General features: G+C 28.8%; 1 protein-coding gene and 1 long non-coding RNA gene across 3 annotated transcripts in view; one reads left to right on the top strand and one right to left on the bottom strand.

Annotated features, from left to right (window-relative positions):
* The window catches only part of LOC126741222 (protein dachsous), a 409,897-nt gene that overhangs the window by 182,823 nt on the left and 204,412 nt on the right, over window positions 1–22,662 (top strand). The window lies entirely within an intron of this gene.
* LOC126741231 (uncharacterized) lies at window positions 8,422–9,916 on the bottom strand. Of its 2 annotated transcripts, XR_007662144.1 has the most exons (3): window positions 9,751–9,916; window positions 9,434–9,692; window positions 8,422–9,008 (listed from the first exon to the last, which is right to left on the bottom strand). It is a non-coding gene; the product is annotated as an uncharacterized LOC126741231 (long non-coding RNA). The 2 variants fall into 2 exon arrangements; XR_007662143.1 differs by lacking the exon at window positions 8,422–9,008 and having other exon boundaries at window positions 9,126–9,692.

The raw sequence follows: 22,662 nt of genomic DNA, 5'->3' as shown, positions 1-22,662 counted from the left end.
CTGAAATAGTTATCCAATGATATTATTAAAAGAATTTATATTCCAATTTTCACAACTCTAACTTTCTTAGTTTTAGAGATATGAACATTTTGTCCTTATGAATTAATTTAAAATTTATTCTCTTCATTTCTCCAACTTCTCTGAACAATTTCTTGACTTTTATTTATTTTGGAAGAAAATATTTAAATAGATATTTAATGAATTTATTGGAAGAGTTTATATTCCAATTTTCACATCTCTAACTTTTTTAGTTTTAGAGGTATGAGTATTTTGTTCTTATGAATTTAAAATTTATTTTTTTCAACTTTCATGTAAAAGTTTTTTGCTCTTAATTATTTTAGGAAAAAATGCTGAAACAGGTGTCCGATGAATTTATTGGAAGAATTTATATTCCAATTTTCACACCTCTAACTTTCTTTGTTTTAGAGATATGAACATTTTGTCCTTATGAATTAATTTAAAATTTATTCTCTTCATTTCTCCAACTTCTCTGAACAATTTCTTGACTTTTAATTATTTTGGCAGAAAATATTTATTTCTTTATTATATTTATTTATTTATTATATTAGGTTTTTGTATATTTTTGATAATTTACAATTACCCAAAAAAAAATTTGTAACGGGGAAATTGTAAAAATAGATTCAGGGTAATTGTAAATAACTGTTTTTTTCTCAAAAATGCCTCGCAAATATACGAACAAGCGCCAGGGACTTCAATATAGAAGAGAAGATCTAAAAAGAGCTGTGGAGGATGTTCTCAATAAAAACAAGACATATCAACAAGCTGAAAACTTTTACGGTATTCCCAAATCCTGTATTTTTCATCGAATTAAAGGACGCAATATCTCTGTAGATAAAATAGGTGCTGGGCGTCCATCAGTGTTGTCAAAAGAAGAAGAAGAAAAGTTGGTACAGTGTATTAAAGCTCGTGCTAGGATGGGTTATCCCTGTGACAAAGAAGAAATTAAGAATATTGTGGCTCAATATGTCGAGATTTGTCAAATTAAAAAGACCCTTTAAAGATGGTATACTCGGAGATGATTGGTATTACGGGGTTTTAAAACGGAATCCCTCAATTTCATTTAAAAAACCCGAAGTACTAGAAAAATCAAGAAAGGACGCCAGAGACCCTGAAGTTGTTTACGATTTTTATAATGAACTTTCGCAGCTTGTTAAGGATTATAATTTGGAAGAAAAACCATCATTTATTTTAAATACAGACGAAAGTGGATTTGGTACTGATCCACACAAACTAAAGGCATTAGGAGAAAAAGGAAAATGTAAGTTTCCTCAATTTTTAACTAACATTGTGTTACCTTCCTTTTTGGTTTTAGCTTTAGTACGTGTCACAGGAGGATCAGGCAGAGCATCCATTTCAGTGTGGGCAACAATTTGTGCAGATGGTTCGTATTTGCCCCCCTATATACTATTTAAAGGAGCAGCAGTTCAACCAAGATGGATTTCAGAAAAAACTTACCCAGGGACCCTATACACTACTTCAGCCAATGGTTGGATGAAGGAACCCCAGTTTTTTCAGAACAGAAGTTTACAAATTTCCGAGTCATTTGACTGATAAGATCCAACCATTGGATAAATGCGTCTTCGGTCCAGTGAAAATGGCTTGGACAAAAAAATTAATAACAAATTGGTAAAGGTAACATAAGGTTATCAAAATCCCAATTTGTTGAGTTATTAGGAGAGGTTTGGAGAGATTCTATGAAACATGATAACATCGTTAAAGGTTTTATTTCTACTGGCACATTTGCAGTTGATTCAACAAAATTTCCTGAGGCAGATTTTAATCCTGTTTTGTTAAGTAGTAAATGAGCTAAAATCTAAAAACTCATCTACACCATGCACTAGCCCTACACAATTTACAGAAAATATTGAAGAGTAGTCTCCGAGGCAAGGCAATCTCCTATTGAAAATCTTAAAATATTAAGTGTAAATAATCAAGCCAATACTACCTTAGAAAATAGCACACTTGATATAAATTTGGAAAAAAAACGTTTCTAAAATCTCTGGTCCTGAACTTGCTATTCCTTCGACCTCTACCCATAAAACTCCAACTAAAACCCCAAGTAAAATAATAGATATTTTCTGTCAAGCAATGAATACCAGCTACGAAAAATTAAAGGTTGTTAAAAGAAGAATTAATCCAGTACCAAGATTAAAATCTGTAAAATACGGTGAAAAAATAAAATGTATTGAAGCGCAAAGAAGGGAAAAAGAAGTCAAGAAAAATAAGAATAAAGAAAATAAAGATTTAAAAAAGAAACAAAAAAAGACAGGGAAAAAGAAAAATCCAATTGAAACTGATTCAGACAATGAAGACCTCGATGAAAACAATACAAATTATAGCTCAGATAATGAATCAGATGATTCTGATTTTCTGGAATCTTGCATAAAAGAAAATTTGAAAGAAGTAGATTATGAACAGTCAGAATGGAACAAACTTAAACCCGGCATGTTTTTAGTGGTAGACTTTTTGGGAGGCTCAAGGAAAACAAACCATTATCAATATGTAGTATGCATTGAGCAAGTATCTATAGATGAGGGGGATAAATATTCTACTGTTTTTGCTGCTCAAGAAGAACCAACTACAGAGATTGAGTTCAGCTTAATAGTAGCAATTTTACCAGACCCCAAAATTAAGTTGGAAAAAAGAAAATTGCTAAAAATATTTTTCCTGGCTATGTTAGTGTATTGGAAAAATAGACCATAATTGGGCAATAACTGAGTTAACTAGAGTTAAGTTTTTTATTTTTCTTTATGTTTTTTTTAAGAAGTGGCTTTGTAGGCATCTTTTCTTTAATAAAAACTACTTTCAAATGTTTAGTATTGTTTAATTGTGTATTTGTAAACGTTGCACATGGGGTAATTGTAAATGACAGATCTTGATATAAAACTACCATAATGTTAGTCAAGGAAAAATTATTATCGGCCCATTTGTTTCCGATTACCCTTTGTTTTGAAACATTATCACCCATATTTAGACTAAAATTAATTTACATTTATCCCAAATATCAGGGGAAATTGTAAATAGCACCGGGTAATTGTAAATGAACCATAATTCCGTAAAACTGCAAAAAACTTGATGGAAACCATCTTAGATCAAAAGTAAAGACTGTAAGGAAGGCTATAATATATCCTATGATTTTCAAATTATTTACAAATATATTTAAAAATATTGACATTTATAAAAATTGCATATTTCATTTACAATTACCCCGCTTCACCCTAAAGCATAAAAATAATTTTTTCTTAATTTTTCCAACTTTTCTAAAATGTTTTTCGCTTTAAATTTTTTTAGAAGAAAATGCTGAAATAAGTGTTCAATGAATTTATTGGAAGAACTTATATTTCAATTTTCACACCTTTTTAGTTTCAGAGATATGAGTATTTTGTCCTTATGTAATTTATCATTTATTTTCCTAATTTTTCTAACTTTAATGGTAATTTTTTTCGCTTTTAATTACTTTAGGAGAAAATACTGAAAGAGGTGTCCAATAAATTTATTGGAAGAATTTATGTTTCAATTTTCACACCTCTAACTTTTTTAGTTTTACAGATACGAGTATTTTATCTTGAGGCACAAAAATAATTTTTTCCTAATTTTTCCAACTTCTATGAACAATTTAAAATATTTAATTTTGAAAATAATTAAATATATATTTAATGAATTTATTGGACGTATTTATATTCCAATTTTCATACCTCTAACTTTCTTAGTTTCAGAGATATGAGTTTTTTATTTTGAGGTATATAGATAATTTTTTTCTAATTTCCATTTTCCAACTTCTATGGAAGTTTTTCTCGCTTTTAATTATTTTAGGAGAAAATGCCGAAATAGGTGCCCAATGAATTTATTGGAAGAACTTACATTCCAATTTTCACTTCTCTGGCTTGTTTAGTTTCAGAGATATGAGTATTATTTTTATCCCTATGAATTTAAAAATTATTTTTCTAATTTTTCCAACTATGATGGTAATTTTTTCCACTTTAAATTACTTAAAAAAAAAAGCAAGAACAGGTACCCAACGAATTTATTAGAAGAATTTATATTCCAACTTTCACATCTCTAACTTACTTAGGTTCAGAGATATGAGCATTTTGTCCTCATCAATTATATTTTTTTTCTTAATATTCCCAACTTCCAAGAATTTTTTTAAAATTTTTTAATTATTTTAGAAAAAAACGCTTAAATATGTATCCAATGAATTTTTATTAGAATAATCATATTCTGATTTTCACATCTTTAGTTTCAGAGATATGAGCATATTGTCCAAATTAATTAAATTATTTGTTTCCTAATTTTCTCAAGCTCCAAGAATTTTTTTTTCATTTTTAATTATTTTAGAAAAAAACGCTAAAATAGGTGTCCAATGGATTTATTAGAGGAACCTTATTCCAACTTTCACTTCTCTAACTTTCACAGTTTCAGAGATATGAGCATTTTCTCCCTAAAAATGTAACTTTTTGTAACGAAACTTTTTCTCCTTTCTCTTCTTGATCTACAACCAACCGCTCGCTTCGTCCTGGTGCCGTAATCCCAAAAAGCCAATTTATCGTAACGACTAATTCAAATTTCTTAGATAAGTGTTACTTTTATAGCGTCTATCGTTTATAAGTAGTCGTTAATGTATACCCGGCAAAGCATAATTTATAACTTAATGACACCAATAAAACACATTTAGATATGTAAAACAGCGTTTTTTTTTATTAGATAACTGATTTGTCAGCAGCATATTTTTCGGTAAGTGGGTACCGCTGATATTGTCAAAATGATTTAGCGCTCTGCGCATGATCTCATTAAACTAAAAAAACGTGAATCGCTCCATCACCTCCTTAATGCTCCTCCGGACCAGTTAAGGACCAACAAGCACCGAAACCGCATAAATTTGTCCCCTGATTTTGAAAAAGGAAATTCAACTTGTCAGTCAACAGCAGCAGCCCCCGAAACCCGCAGATTTCTATCAGTCGCAGTAAATCGACGTCAATGGTGCGGGTACCTCTCTCTCTCTTCCCCACCCCTCCAAGTAGGGCCGTCATCGCAGCACGGATTGTCGAAAACGGCCGTACTGCTTCGTTTCGCTTTACTTTACTTAGAATACCCGTTTTTTGGGATTTTTCAATCGAACAGAGAAGTTACAGGGACGGACTTCCCGTTCACACGTAAAAGTCTGCATAATTTAAATGGACATGTTACACATTTATTTTAAGGAGGCTTAAGGAGCTGTCTCTGCCTGTGATACACATTTTATTAAATTTCTTGTTAATGTCCGCATTTTGTAATGATATTGAACTAACTGTCTTAGTTTCAGAGTTAGTTGCCAAACTTTTAAATACGATAAATTACGGTTTCTAAAATAAATCAAACCAGACCGAGCTACTAGTTGCAACAATGTCCCTTGCGTTTATTACAAGTAAAACCGAAGATAAGTAACTACTTAAGGAAATATTTACTGCAAAGAAACGTCCGTATTGTCACCTTAAGTGGTGGAAAAATTCACTTAGCGCACGCCAGTAGTAGCGAAAAATGCCGCTCACGGGTATTGTCGCGCGGGACGTCCCGGTAATTGCTTCGTTAAATTTACTAGAATGTGTCCACGCTCGTACGGGGACAATGGGCAATTTCGGAATAGGGAAACGACCGTCGCACTATGGTTAGGTAAAACCGAAAGGCGATAATTCCGAACGAAAACTAGCAAGAGCATTCAACTCCTACAACTAAGTATACATGTAGAAATGACAAAACGATTTACTGGCCGGTCCCTATAACCCCTTGACTATTTTTACTATGGCATGCATAACTTTAATGCTTATGATGCGCATATTTATATTGATTTCATGTTCTTCATTATTAATAAATAGCCGATCAAAAATGTTAAAATTTACGCGGTGTGTTAAGTAAAATGCGACCTAAAAATTAATATTGAAATCAATTAAATTGCTATGAGGAATAATAGAACTGAAGTATTCCAGTGATTATATACATCCAAACGAATTTATTGGAATAATTTTTATATCTGCATCATTTGCAGAACTATGTATTAATAAAGTATGTATTAATACACCTCTAAAATTGGTAGAATTCATTAAACGTAGTACCAACAATTTTAATCACAGTACCTCCATTAAAACACTGTACTTTGGCTTTGTCAAAATCGAATTTTTATATCTGACCAAAGTCGAGTTAAAAGAAAATATAAACCCAATAGCCTTGTCTCAATTAAATTGATATTGCATTAGACTGATGAAACCTAAGCAGGTGAAACTTTCCAATAGTGTACCCAATATATCAGTCTATATTCTCAGTAAGTTTAAAAAAAATTAACTAAAGTGTTATTGAGTAATGAATTTTTATATCTGACCCAAAGTCCAGTTAAAAAAAATAAATAAATCCAATAGCCTTGTCTCAATTAAATTGATATAGCATTAGACTGATGAAACCTAAGCAAGTGAAACTTTCCAATATTGTACCTAATATATCAGTCTATATTTTTAGTAAGTTTAAAAAAAATTAACTAAAGCGATATTGAGTAATGAATTTTTATATCTGACCCAAAGTTCAGTTAAAAAAAATAAATAAATCCAAGAGCCTTGCCTCCATAAATTTAATCTAATATTAGACCGATGAAACCTACGCAGGTGAAACTTTCCATTATTGAACCCAATGTATCAGCCTATATTTTTGGTAAGTTAAAAAAAAATTAACTAAAGCGTTATTGAGTAATGAATTTTTATATCTGACCCAAAGTTTGGTTAAAAAAAATAAATAAATCCAATAGCCTTGTCTCAATTAAATTGATAAAACATTAGACTGATGAAACCTAAGTACGTGAAACTTTCCAATAGTGTACCCAATATATTATTCTATATTCTTAGTAAGTTTAAAAAAAATTGACTAAAGTGTTACTGAGTAATGAATTTTTATATCTGACCAAAGTTTAGTTAAAAAAAATAAATAAACCCAATAGCCTTCTCTCAATTAAATTGATATAACATTAGACTGATGAAACCTAAGCAGGTAAAACTTTCCAATAATGTAGCCAATGTATCAGTCTATATTCCTAGTATATTTAAGAAAAATTAACTAAAGCGTTATTAAGTAATGAATTTTTATATCTGACCCAAAGTCCAGTTAAAAAAAATAAATAAACCCAATAGCCTTGTCATAATTAAATTGATATAACATTAGACTGATGAAATCTAAGCATGTAAAACTTTTCAATAGTGTACCCAATATATTAGTCTATATTTTTGGTAAGTTTAAAAAAAATTAACTAAAGCGTTATTGAGTAATGAATTTTTATATCTGACCAAAGTCCAGTTAAAAAAAATAAATAAACCCAATAGCCTTGTCTCAATTAAATTGATATAACATTAGACTGATGAAACCTAAGCAGGTGAAACTTTCCAATAGTGTACCCAATATATTAGTCTATATTTTTAGTAATTTAAAAAAAAATTAACTAAAGCGTTATTGAGTAATGAGTTTTTATATCTGACCAAAATTCAGTTAAAAAAATAAATAAATCCAATAGCCTTGTCTTAATTAAATTGATATAACATTAGACTGATGAAACCGAAGCAGGTGAAACTTTCCAATAGTGTACCCAATGTATTAGTCTATATTCTTAGTAAGTTTAAAAAAAATTAACTTAAGCGTTATTGAGTAATGAATTTTTATATCTGACCAAAGTCCAGTTAGAAAAAAAATAAATAAATCCAATAGCCTTGTCTCAATTAAATTGATATAACATTAGACTGATGAAACCTAAGCAGGTAAAACTTTCCAATAGTGTACCCAATATATCAGTCTATATTTTTAGTAAGTTTAAAAAAAATTAACTAAAGCGTTATTGAGTAATGAATTTTTATATCTGACCAAAGTTTAGTTAAAAAAAATAAATAAACCCAATAGCCTTGTTTCAATTAAATTGATATAACATTAGACTCATGAAACCTAAGCAGGTGAAACTTTCTAATAGTGTACCCAATGTATTAGTCTATATTCTTAGTAAGTTTAAAAAAAATTAACTTAAGCGTTATTGAGTAATGAATTTTTATATCTGACCAAAGTCCAGTTAGAAAAAAAATAAATAAATCCAATAGCCTTGTCTCAATTAAATTGATATAACATTAGACTGATGAAACCTAAGCAGGTGAAACTATCCAATATTGTACCCAATATATCAGTCTACAATCTTAGTGAATTATAAAAAAAATTATTAAAGCTTTATTGAGTTATAAATTTTTATGTGACTAAATTTCAGTAAAAAATGAATCTAAAAACAACGAGACTTTCCAAGATGGTACCCTACATATCAGTCTATATTTAGGTCTGTATATCGACTAACCTTCAAAAGTGTTTGCGTATATGTATTTTCTCGTTTTATAGCTTTGTCAACAAATAAACTTTTATGACAATAAATCATATATTAATTAATTTTTTTTTATTTTGCAGGTAAGCTTTAGGCGAAGCAAAGTACCCACTGGGCTGTAAGTACTTAAACACTAATTTTATCATATCTCAAAATAAAACAGACCAATTTGCTTACGGTCTTCTGCACTGAGAACTATAGTCTTGATTTAATTTTTTTTTCTCTGAATTTTCAAAGCTACTCGAAACGAATTCTCACGACTGTTAGAAGACCACGAATTAAATCCGTCCAGTGGAAAACAATTAAAAGTAGATCGATGAAAAACGGCTCGAAGTCGGTGATGAAGCAAACCACCGCCCGCGGGTCTACAAAAAGGATGACAAAGTGAAACTCGCCGGAGCGTAACTTAGACGCACTTACTGAAAAGAAACTTTTCTAATAATATAAATTGAATATACCTACAAGAGCGGTGCCTAAACACTGTGAAGTAAAAACAACGGCCGGCCGTGGCTAATTTCTCGGTTCTATACAGGCCAAACCGGTCGGAAAAAATATTCGGGGAATTGGAAAATTAGTTGAGCGAGACCGGACGGCGGAGGCGGTTGATTTCCTTGGAAATTTTCTGTAAAAAAAAATTTATAATAATTTAGACTCATTGAGACGTACGACATATCTAACTAAAAAATTTAATATAAGAATCACAAAACACATTACGATATTTATTCACGAAAACTAAACCTTTCAATGAAAATGAATTTAATAAAAATGTAATATATAAAATTCCTTATACTTGTGGTAAATTTTACATAACCTGTAGACCATTATCAAAAAGAATTAATGAAAATAAAAAACAATGATTTTCAAAAACCCAAAATGCATTAAACAGTAACCTTAGAATAAACTGGAATGCTTCCTCAATTTTAGTAAAGGAACCAATTTCAAAATGACGCAAACATACTGTGCTTTAATTTTGACATAAAAAATTTGAATTTTTGACAAAAAAAGGTAAGAAATATTAATGTTTAATCAAAATAATTATAGAATTACTTATTTGAGCAAGATAAGCTCGAATGACATTTTGAGTTACATAGTACTCCTGAGGATTTACACCAACGTTTCAGTTTTATGCATTTTGCTTTACAATGGCATCTTCTATATCCCTGACCACCGGACATAGACTGGCTGGTAGCAATCTGGCGTAAAGATTTCTTTTGTGATGACACATTATCAATGTCGAGGTGTTGGTTCTCACATAATGTGAACTGGTTTCTCGAAAACATTTCTTCGATTGTTTCACTCTCGATACCTAAAAATAGTCTTATTTGAAAAATGTATATGTAAGTTATTGAAAGTGCCTTATTTACGCCAAGAGGAACTAGCCGGCAAAAAATCTTAACGAATCGTACCGAACAGTAATATATCAACTAATTTTATTTCTGGTTGACGCATTTAAGTAAAATTTAGTATTTGGGATTTACTAGAGGTGCAAATTAAAAAAATTATAAGATATTGACATTTATTAAACATGATGACAAGTGTGTCACAATGTCTTTCTAATCATTATACTTAAAAGAATTTAAAGATAAAAATTTAAAAGAGACGGATTTAGGAAAAATTTGAGTACCTCGATGACAGATTTAGTAAAGAATCTATCAAATTTGCATTTAGGGATTTTAGTAAAAAGATATGTCATACATTAATAAGTTACAACTTATTCAAACGATACATACATCTCCATTTGCTTCCACTACTGACACTAAAACATTTCTAAATTCACCTGTTCCTCTATTAACATCAGGAATTTTTAATCGGACAGTATCCTCTATAATATATGAAGTGAATTTAACACTCAATATTTGCTTCATTTTCTTAGCTTGGTTTTCTATGTTGCTTTTAGCTTCATCTCTAATTAAAAGAACCTGTTATTTTCTGTAACAAAATTCACAAATTCTGTTAACCAACGAACTCTTTCGATGCTCTCTATAACCTGTTTAAATAAATCATTATAGTATGAAACATAATCATGCACTTAACATCCAAAAATGTTAATTACAAGTAGTTTTTTTATCCATTTTATAAAGAATCGTATAAAAAGTAAATGAATAGTTTCATACCGAAACGTACACATTCCCAGCCAACGCAGTAAGCTTGGCTCTAAGTACGTATTAAAAGAATACTACAACTTCGTTTTTTTTCTAAATACCTCAAAAACGAAAGCTTTTAAATTGCATATAACAAGAAAGTTTAATAAGAATTAAGCTATCAAAATATGAAAACAAAAAATTTTTAGTGAAAACGGTTTAGAAATTATATATTTTTTTCAACCGCTAGAAAACAACCTTTGCAAATAAAGATTAGAATAAAATCGGTCAAGCATTTTTGACGCAATCGTAGCACAGACATAGACATACATAGACACACCAAAAAAAAAATTGACAATTTTAATAGCCTCTTTCACTGGGAGGCTGGAAAGGTAAAAATATTTTAGGCTAAAATATTTGATTCAACTCGACTTGAAAATAAATTTAATTTTCCCAAACAAATTCTGATAATTAAATAAATATAGTTAATATTATTTATTCCAATATTAACGTTTTACCTCTTGAGGTATCGAGTAAGACTTAAGTCCAACTTTAATTTAAGATCCGAACATTGCCTTATATGGTGAAAGTTTAATTCCTTTATGATATGCCTGATTTTTTATTATTTGAACGAATCTTAGTCCTTCTGACCAGTTAGTATTTTTTTGGTCCTGGTTCGCTCGCTCCACACTTTTCAGCCCGTCCCACATTAAGCACAACTCCTCAATAATGCGATTAGCAAATTCCCGACCTAATTAAAGAAACTAACATTTAGGGTGACTGATACATAAAGGTTTTTTTAAATTTACTTACTATAGTAAAAGACCTCGCCCTTATACATCTTATATGAAATATAGTAAGAAAGCAAAGTGACTAAAATCAAAATGACTTATACTTTTTTGTATGGTGGCAACATCGCAAAGTTGAAAGTATAATATTAGATAAATAGAACAATTATTAATTACCAAACTACCCGCATAGAAATACCTCAACTTACCGTTATCTTACTGTAAAATGGACGGTGCTACAAATATACAAAAAATATCTGGTACATATTTAGCAACTTTTTCAGTCGTCTTTGACTGTAAAGGCCTAATTTAGACGAATTTTGTCAAATTGTCTTAGTAGACCATAATAAACTTATACCCATTGACTGCATGTCGATCAAGTCAACTTGGCATCTACTATTTATTTGTGAAAACACATTGGACTTGACAACAAGACCCTTTTTTAATAGATTTCTGTTTCATTTGACATGCCACACACAGTTTTAGGTATATCATGATTATTTCGTTATATTTGTACTTTATATGTTTATACTTTTTATTTTCTTCTTTTAACATACAAAATTTCGCTTCTTTCACCACTCTTAAAACTATACTGCATAGAATTCATACAAGATGTATTTAAGTCTTTATGTAATATCAATTCATTTCATTAAATCGCGTCTTGCAAACATACTTCTACGTCAGTCATTTTCTTGCGCTATCTGGAACTGCCTATTTAGGCAGTTCAGTTCAATATTTATTGCATTATGCAGTTTTATCCAAGAAACATTGGGAAATACTAGTATTAACCGGATAAATCCAGAATACAACGATATTTCGGATTTTATCCACTCTGTTTGGATAGTTTAGATTTTATTCGTGTTTTAGCCGTAACATCTACACACCCATATAAAACAAACAAAGCAATAATTATTGCAGGTATTTTAAATTAATTGAATTATTAAAAGCGTCTCTGTTAATATAAAAGTTTATTTTTTCATTAAATGTAATGCTATCAAATTGTGTGTCTTTTATGTGTGTCCCAAAAAAATGATAAATTGTGAATTGTTAGTCAATAATGCATTTTTACTTTTAAAAATGGTCCAGGCAATTTCCGAAATGTGATGGTGTAATGTTGTTTATAAACTTGATATTGAGCTTATATTTATTTTACTTAATAAAATTATATTAATGTTTCCTGGTTTTTTATATATCTTACATTAATTGTCTATGGATTAATTCTTTGTAAATTTACTGATAATTTATATCCTTCCAGGCATTTTATATTCATTTTTCAAGTATCTGAACCAATTTACAGGCAGTAAAACCTAATTTTCCTCTTTTATTTTTATTTTCCAAATGTTTGAAGGCTATTTTCCAATCAGTAAAGTTTAACTTTAATTTTTTTAGGTATTTAAAGTGCATGTTTTCAGACAGTCAAAGAATTTTTTAAAATATTCCAGGCAGTAGAACTAATTTTTCCGTCCTTACAAGCATTTTAATTTTTTCCAGGCATTTAAAATTAATTTTTTCGGACATTCAAATAAATTTATATTCATTTTCCGAGCATCTGAACTCCATTTTACAGGCAGTAAAACTCAATTTTCCTTTTTACGGGCATTTGAAGTTCATTTCTTCAGATACTAAAAGATTTTTTCCATTTTCCAGGAAGTATAACTAATTTTTTCCTTCTTACATTTTTTCGGACAGACAAGTTATTTTATTTGTATTTTCCAAATGTTTGAAGGCTATTTTCCAATCAGTAAAGTTTAACTTTAATTTTTTTAGGTATTTAAAGTAAATGATTTCAGACAGTCAAAGAATTTTTTTGAATATTCCAGGCAGTAGAACTAATTTTTCCTTCCTTACAGGCATTATAGGTTAATTTTTTTTGACGGTAAAACAATTTTATTTTCATTTTCCAGGCATCTGAAGTCATCCCTCATTTCAGGCATTTAAAATTACATTTTTTCAGACAATCAAGGAATTTTTTTTAATATTTCAGGCAGTAGAACTAATTTTTTCTTTATCACAGGAATTTTAGGTTAACTTTTTTCGACAGAAAAACAATTTATTTTTATTTTCCAGGCATCCGAAATTCATTTTCCTCTTTTCAGGCATTTCAAGTTAATTTTTTAAACAGACAAATAATTCTTTTCCTGTTTTCAGGCACTTAAAGTTCTTTGTTTTCTTAGAGGGTCATTGAATTTTTTTCCATTTTCCAGGCAGTATAACTCATTACCCTTTCCTTACAAGTACTTCAAGTTCCTAGTTTTACATAATTATATTTTTGTTTTCCAGGCATCTGAAGTTCATTTTCTAGGAATCTAAAGTTCATTTTCCAAGTAGTAAAACACAATTTTCCTCATTTCAGGCATTTAAAGTTAATTTTTTCAGTCAAGGAATTTTTTTCAATATTCCCGGCAGTAGAACTAATTTTTTTTTTCTATTTTGTAATTTTTATTATAATCGTCATGATTGTATAATATATTAAAATTTTTAATTTGAAATGGCGAATTTTAAGTGTGTCAGACATGTAAAAATACATTTGTCAAAATTTAGGGTCAAACTGGAAATATTCAAGTAAAAACATTTAAATCTGGCAATAAAATTGTAAACACTCTCCACTAAGCATACGTTTTATTTTGAAAATTCCCAATAAACTTATCCATTGTAAACAATATAAAATAACATACAAATATAAAAAAGTATTTATAATATTATAGTTCTCAACTGCCTGGAATAAAAAGAAAATTTTTCCAGGCAGTTAAACTCATCATTATCGTGAACATCAAGTAAACAAGCAAACCTACATACAAACAAACCTAATTCAAAAAATGTAAAATAGAAATAGAAAAATACAGTTTTTCCAGAAAGTTGAAATGTTTTAGTCCTGAACTGCCTGGAATAGAAGCTAAAATTTTCGAGGCAGTTAAACTCATCATTATCGTGAACATCAAGTAAACACACGTAATTCAAGAAATGTAAAATAGAAATAGGAAAATACAGTTTTCCCAGAAAGTTGAACTGTTTTAGTCCTCAACTGCCTGTAATAAAACCTAAAATTTTTCAGGCAGTTAAAATGTTGTTCAGCTCAACTGCCTGGAATAAAAAGAAAATTTTTCCAGGCAGTTAAACTCATCATTATCGTGAACATTAAGCAAACAAGCAAATCTAATTCAATAAATGTAAAATAGGAATAGGAAAATACAGTTTTTCCTGAAAGTTGAACTATTGTAGTCCTCAACTGCCTGGAATAAAACCTAAAATTTTTCAGGCAGTTAAAATGTTGTTCAGCTCAACTGCCTGGAATAAAAAGAAAAATTTTCCAGGCAGTTAAACTCATCATTATCGTGAACATCAAGTAAACAAACAAACCTAATTCAAGAAATGTAGATTTTATGCATAACTGAAATAGATACGACTCATATTTTATAAATTTTCATAATAAATTGTTGCAGTTATTTACATGAACATTTTCTTGAATGTGTCTAATATATAATAATATCATCAATCTTCAAATTGATAAAGAAATTTGTCAAGTTATGACTATCTTAAATTTAAATAAGATGATCTGTATATCCCAGTTTGGCTTTTAAGTAGACCCCATATAACTTTCTATACAACCTGTATAATTAGATCTTTTACAACCTAGCCAAGGCCTTTAATTCTATTAATTATTTTGTTACTAGGGTTAAGAGAACTCTAAAAGTATGCCGAAAATGTGTCATAATTTTTGCCACATTCATGGCCATTAAAGTATTATCGCGTTCAACTATCTGAAATAAAATTAAAAATTTTCCAGGCAGTTCACACTCAGTGCTGGTGTGCCTGAAATATCAACGACATTTTCCAAGTAGTTAAACCATCATTATCGTGAATATCAAGTAAAATCAAGCAAATTAAAGGAATGTAGATTTTATGCATAACTTAAATGGAAACGACTCTCATTTTATAATTTCTTCATAATGAATTGTTACAGTTATTCTTCTATCTATAATTGACTTCTTATTAATTAGATCTTTTGCGACCCATCTAAGGCCTTTGATTCTATTAATTAATTTGGTACTAAAGCCACACCTTTAAGGGTTAAGAGAACTCTAAAATGGCAAAAATTTGTCTTATTACTTTTTGCCACTTTTATGGCAGTTAAAGTTTCCAGGCAGTTAAAGTATTATCACGATCAACTACCTGAAATAAAGTTAAACATTTTCCAGGCAGTTCACATATTATCGAGCTTGTGTGCCTGATATATCAACGAAATTTATCTAAGTAGTTACACAATCATTATTGTGAACAAATGTCTTTTGTTCTAATTCAAATATGTTAATATAGTAAAACTCTATTCATCTATATATTCATTAAAAAAATTTGTCAAACTTAAAATCTCGTAGATATATAGGTAATTAAAATTAAAATTAAATTAAGTAACTGGGAGAAACTTAAATTAGAAATTAAACAATATTAAATAGGATATTATCACACGCCAATTTAAGGTACAGTTTTTTGTTTCTATTTTCTCTTGTTTTTCTTTGTTTGTCACTATCTATATTTTGGAAAAAAAAAATTATATATAAAGCAAATCAAAAAATTAAACCGTGAATAACTTCTGCTATTATATGTTTGATAAAAAATAAAGAATAATTAATAAAAGACTTTGGTCTAGAGAGGAAACGCCAATAGAGAATGTATTGAAATTCCTTAAGTAAATTCATTAATAAATGTAAAAATGATTTTTATGAATCAAAATTTGAAGGATCCTATTATAATATAAAAAAATAAAATAATGAATAAAGCTACAAATCAAGTTACTAGTAATAGGAGTCAAGAAATGAAGGATGAGAATAAAAAAATTTCCACAAAATGTCATATCTTCAATATTTTCTCTACCGCTGGAATTGATAAAATAAATTCAAGATTTATAAGAAATGTTCATCCCTATATATATCACTAACTTATATAACAAATTTAATTTTTAAAACATTGATAAAGGCGGTTAAAAGACTGACATCTATCGCCCCATAAGTGTTATCAATAATAACTTTGCCAAGGTGTATGAGAAGTGTTTAGAGGAAATAATAATTAATTATTAGAGTGCTTTATTGAAGGAGTTGTGTATATTAGATTAGTCAGTAAAAATTTTAACAAATAAAAAACTACAAACTTTTTGGGGGTCACATCCATTTAAATTATGCATTAATTCGATTGATCCGCCTATGATCTATCGAAAGCCTTTAACTACTGATCCTGCTTAAGTTACAATTCTATGGATTTATAAGTTAAATAAGGCTCCGAAGACCCGATATGTACTATGTTACTTTCAATTACGTTCGCGTACAATGATAAAAATAATAATAATAAAAGCAAAATGCCCATAAGCCCGAGTGTGGTCCTGTCGAATGTTGCTTCCCGCAAGCACGTATTATTTATACATCCGTGTTAACGTCCCGCACTATATGAAAAACAATATTTCTCTGCTTTCGCTTAAGCCATTTTGCTTTCTTTCTTTCTTCCGTAGGTTCGTTTCGGGCATGACGTTGCTTGCGATTTTATTTTGATGGATCGTTTCGGATAAATGACCCTCTTAAGTATCGGCAAATGACGCTTTAGGATGCTTTATGTTTCTCCTAATATCGTACTTTAAAGACCTGGGTCTATTTCATTAAATAGTATCTGTACTGGAACTAGAGAGTAACAATTCGATTGGGTAACTTGTCAATTATTGAGCAGTTTGATATAGAAAAGGGTGAAAGACAAGGCTACGTTTTATCACTGGTGTTGTCAATCTCTACTCAAAATGAGTGTTTTTTAAATAATGTAACAATCATTTTTTAAATACTGACATTATCATATTAAAAGCGCCAGTTTAATTATGTATTAATTATATTGAAACTCTTGTACTCAAAGATTATTTTTTTTAATGACTTTGACTTATTAGAAGATGACATTATAGTAAAAATCAATTAGGCTGCTCATCCTTGGGTGTTAGAAAATTCAAATTTGTATTGAAGGTTTTCAAATTTTTTTATGAAATAATTGGGTATAATAATTAATATATGTACGTATTATTAAGTTTTAATGTTCGTTCCTGATAGGCTTTTGAGTATTACTAAAACTTATTATATAATTTTCCTTTCTTTATATTATAAATATATTTAAATAATTTTTTTTAACACAATTTTTTTAGCAAAAAACATTAGAAATGATTATCATATTTTTTATACTTTGATTGCAAAATGGGATTAATTTTTTTTTAAATAACTTATATAACTGTAATTAATAAATTATTTGGTTAAATTCTATAAAAGCTGATTTACTTAATAGTTTTATGTTCTATAATTATTTGCTCTTATTTTTGGGTGGCTATAATAAATGTCTTATTACTATTGATTTTATTGTTACAAAAAATCATTTAAAAATTTATTGCTAGAGATTTTTAGGAAATTTTAAATGCATCTTTTAATTTTAAAAAATTAAAATAAATTGAAGTCGTCTATATAAATTATGCCTTAATTATTGATTATTTATGCAGAATATAATTAATTTTAACAATAAATAATTAGGAAATAACGCAATGTGGGATTGATTTTTAATACAAAATTACACATATACACAAATAAATATTTGTATATATATTTTTTGTATAGTAAAAATAATTGATTTACTTGGAAAATTAGAAAAAAAATATATAATTTAGAAATCTAATGCTGGAGACTTACAAATTGTATATACAATAATTACAATGTCAAGCTTATTTAATATAATTTGATATTCAATTAATTTATCATTAAATTAACATAAAATTTCCTTTTTTTTAATTTATACTGGTTTTATATAAATATTTTAAAAATATATTTAATTTTGTCAATAAAAAATTAGAAAAGAACATTTGGGCATCATATCCAATAAAATTATGCTTCCTTTGCAAATTAGTATTGACTTTTGCTGCTGCATTTAAAATATCTATAGAAATTCAAAGAAAAAAATAAAAATATGTTAAAGACTTGTTGCTGAAGACCTTTACCAATTTTAAATATAAATTTTATTTTAAATAATCGAATAAATAGGATGCAATGTCTATTTAAATTATGCTTTGATTATTTATCAATTTCAGTAATTCTTTTCAGTAATTTTTTTTTTTTTATATTTTATAATTAACTTATGAATAAATATAGAACTGGCCGTCATATTCCTTAAGATTATGCTATTTTATACTTCTTTTGCAAAACAGGTTTAATTTTTTTTTAAATACCTTTGACTTACTATAATATAAGATCACATTGTAGTAAACATAATTTGATAAAGACTTTAAATGCAACTTTTAATTTAAGAAAATATATATAATAAAAGTGATGCCATGTCTATTTAAATTATGCCTTAATTATAAGGTATTATTCTTTTTCTGTTTTTTTTTGTTCATTTTAGTAAATAATTCCCTCTGATTAAATTTAATTTTTTTAACATATTTCGATACCTCAATTCAATAACGTAACAAATAAAAATGATGGATATTTAAGAAAATAAAGAATATTGAATTTTATGCATTATAAGCCAAAATATTTTTCTCTACTGTATTTTTTTAAGTATGCAAATAAAAGTCTGGGTATAAACGATGCTTAAGTTTTGGATATTTTTTATTTATAGTAATAGAAATTTCAATTTTCGATGAGTCGTTAAAAATATTATTAAATATTATATTTTCTATTGAAAATGAAAAAAAAAAGAATTCTGAATTAATCATAAACATCCTGAAAATTTATTTTGTTAAAATCAAGGGCATATTAGTTTTTTTTGGGGATCTAAAAATGGTTGCCCACTCTGCAGGGATGTACTGTGCGCGCTATATGAATGCGTCCTTTTTTCAAAAATTATGTATGATTGTCTACACTTTATTTTCATGCATTATACAAAACAGGTACACCTTAGCCTGTGCAAATATAACAGGACAGAAAATTATATTTTTATTCTCTCATGACTCGCTCTTTTAAAAATTTTACACAGAACTGCCAATTTCATTTGCTCCTGTTTTAGCGATTCCTTCATGCCAAAAAAGCAAAATCCATTTTTTGTAAATTATAAAAAGTATTAATTTCACTACTGTAATAAATAATTACAGCCTGAAGATCAAAACACAAAACTTCAATGTTGTTGTCACCTAATTTAATATTATTAATTTTTCCTTGACGGCATAGTTTTTTTTTCATTAAATAATATTAACATTTACTTTTAACTTCGTTTTTTTGTTCCTTATTTTCATTTACGTAGGTGACATAGAGTCCACACTGATCTTTTTTGGGGACATAAAAAGCTAAAAAGCTTTTTTATTAAAAATGTATAAAACATTGTAGTAATATTTAAGCTTGTATATACGTATTATTTGTTTGTGCATTCCTGGCAATAATGGGATTTTTTGAATATGGTCTCCTAAGACCATGTCTTCCTCGTTGATTTAGTGATAAAAATCCTTATTCATCTATTTTTTGTTGCTGTTATGTAGTTTGGTTAAGAATAACGTATTATTTTCGAAGAATGTTTTGCATACTTGGTATAATTTATCTTCAACTTGTAAGGTGTAATTTAGATTTTTAGATCTTTTACTACTCATCTTTTATGTTGCAGTAATTTGGGAAATGTAAGAAATACGATTTACGTTCGTCATCGGATATTTTTGTTGAACAATTGATTCATGACTTTTCGTTACACAATTCTTTCATTTTCTTTTCTTTAATTATTTTTTTAATGTATTTATAAATCTAATTTTTTCTTCTAACTATCAGGTTTTCTTCGCCTTTTTCTAGTCCATTTTATGGTTGTTGACAAATTTTCGTTTCCAATATCATCTCTATCATAATCAGATAAATCGGATGCTGATGGTCTATATTTTCTAGCTGCTACATTTTACTGGTTATCATCACTGTCTTATTAATTTATAAATACTAAAGCAACTCAAAATACACCTCATTACTAAAATAATAAAATATATATATTTTTAAATATATTTCTCTACCGTAGCAAGTCGAGTTGTTACATTATAGAAATAAGAAAAATATAGATTCTGATAGTCATAGATATAATAAGTAAAATTTGAAATTTTTGGACTTGTTACTTTATTGAACTGATGTATCGATTTCACGATTAGCTTAGCGAAGAAAATTTCAAATGATTGTCATATCCATTAAGATTATGCCCTTTATATTACCATTTTTGTATACTTTCACTATTGCAAATTGGGACTAATTTCTTTTAAATGACTTTTGACTTACAAATGTGAAATGCAAGTCTTAATTTAAAAAAAAAACTTAATGAGATAATGTGATAATGACCAAATGAAATGATTTTAAAAATTTTAAGTACCTATAAAATTTAATTAAAAAAAAATAATAAATTTAATTTTTTTTTTATAAAAATTTTTTTGTAGGATACGCTAAATTAAAACAAAATGTATAATCAGCGGAAATGTAAATTATTTAAAAAAATAAACAGTTAGGTGTCTTAATTATACATTCTGTTAAATATTTTAATTATACATGAGACAAGTCGTTAATATTCTAAAGAATGTAGTCGGGGGTGAAGATGGCATCTCCAAACAGATTCTTTGTGATGTCTTTCATGTTGCTGGAAATAGGCTGCTGGACGTCGTAACCACCTCACTTTCAAGTGGCGTCTTCCCTGAGTCCTGGAAGATATCAACAGTTATTCCTGTCCCAAAGGTGCCAAATACCAAGTTGTCTAATGAGTTTCGTCCTATCAATACTGTTCCTATATATGAAAAGGTCTTAGAAGTATGTGTAAAAGAGCAATCACTGCAGTTCTGTGATAACAACCAAATTATAATTCCTAACCAATCTGGCTTTCATGAACGTCTATCATGTGAATCTGTACTTCTGAATATCTGTGATAATTTTTTAAAGGCAATTGACTCAGGTAATTATTTGTTGGCTGTGTTTTTGGATTTTAAAAGGGCGTTTGAAACTGTTGATAGAGATATATTGTTGGGTAAGTTAGAGTACATAGGAATTAAGCTGAACCTTTTAAAGTGGTTAAAGTCTTATTTGTGTAATAGGTTACAACGTGTGAAGTTTAATAATGCTATGTCTGAAACTGTAAATGTCGATGTCGGTGTGCCCCAAGGTACTGTTCTGGGTCCATTATTGTTTTTATTTTACATTAATGATATGGTTAGGGTGGCTCAAAAATCAAATATTATTTTATTTGCTGATGATACTATGCTCTACAGGGTGTTTCAAAATTCTCTACATATATTTTAAGGGCGTATTCCTAAGGTAAAAATATGACTTTTTTTCCTATAAGCATGGGTCCTAAAATGCACCCCCTTCAAGCTACAGCCATCGCAAGAAGTGTAAAAAAATTTTTTTAAAACTGTGTCTACAGTTTTGCATCAAATTTAACGAAATTTGGAATACCCCTGTTATTTTAGGCGGTCTATTTACTCTTTATCTTAGAAAAGGCGTAAAACTAATTTTAAGAGGTAAGCTGAGGGGATGCACACTTTTGACGGCCAAAATTTTATGTACGCATACATTTTTTTAAAAATTAAGCTACACCAGAATATGAGCCATACAAAAATCTAAATTTTATATCTCTTACATTTTTTTGATAATACGAATAGTTTTTGAGAAAATCACCGATTAATAAAAGGCTACCAATAACGTAATAATTAAAATTTAAACAGATAATATTAAGTAAAAGGCTGTGACTATTTGTTTTAGGACATTTTTTAAGCGGCACGACATTTAACAATAAATAGGTAGACTGGTTTTGCTGTTGTTGAAACTTTGTTATTGAGGTTTTTTCAATAAATTGATGAACAATTACTTACATTAAAGAATGACGGTTTATAAAAATACATAAATTGGTTAAAAAATTATTTAACATAATTAATTATTTTTTAAATAAATAATAAACTTCTGAGAAACAAAAATTTTTTTTTTATAAAAAGTGCTCGAAAGGTGCATCGCATCCCCCGCTGCAATACAAGCCTCAATTCGTCTTCTCATAGATTGTCTTACTCGCTCTAAAATTCCGGGAGTATTTCTTATTGTTTCAAAGGCATCAATAATTCTTTGCCTTAGGACCTCGAGCGAAGGCACTTGACGAGGATTATAGACGAGGCTTTTTACATATCCCCAGAAAAAAAAAATCCAGAGGATTGCAGTCCGGGGAGCGTGGAGGCCATGGTATTGGGCCTGCTCTACCAATCCATCTCTCAGGAAACACAAAGTTCAAATAGTCACGCACTGTTATGCGGAAATGAGGGGGGGCACCGTCATGCATAAACCACATGTTCGCTCGCACATTTAAAGGTACATTGTCTAGTATACCATTTAAATGGTGCTGTAGAAAGTCTTAATAAGTGTCGCCAACTAAAATTCTAGAAAAAAAGGAAGGACCAATTAACTCATCTCCC

The sequence above is a fragment of the Anthonomus grandis genome, chromosome 10 (genome assembly GCF_022605725.1).
Source record: "Anthonomus grandis grandis chromosome 10, icAntGran1.3, whole genome shotgun sequence".
Lineage (NCBI taxonomy): Eukaryota > Metazoa > Arthropoda > Insecta > Coleoptera > Curculionidae > Anthonomus > Anthonomus grandis.
Note: the sequence above shows the minus strand (reverse complement) of the source record. Positions and strands in the feature narration are given on the sequence as shown.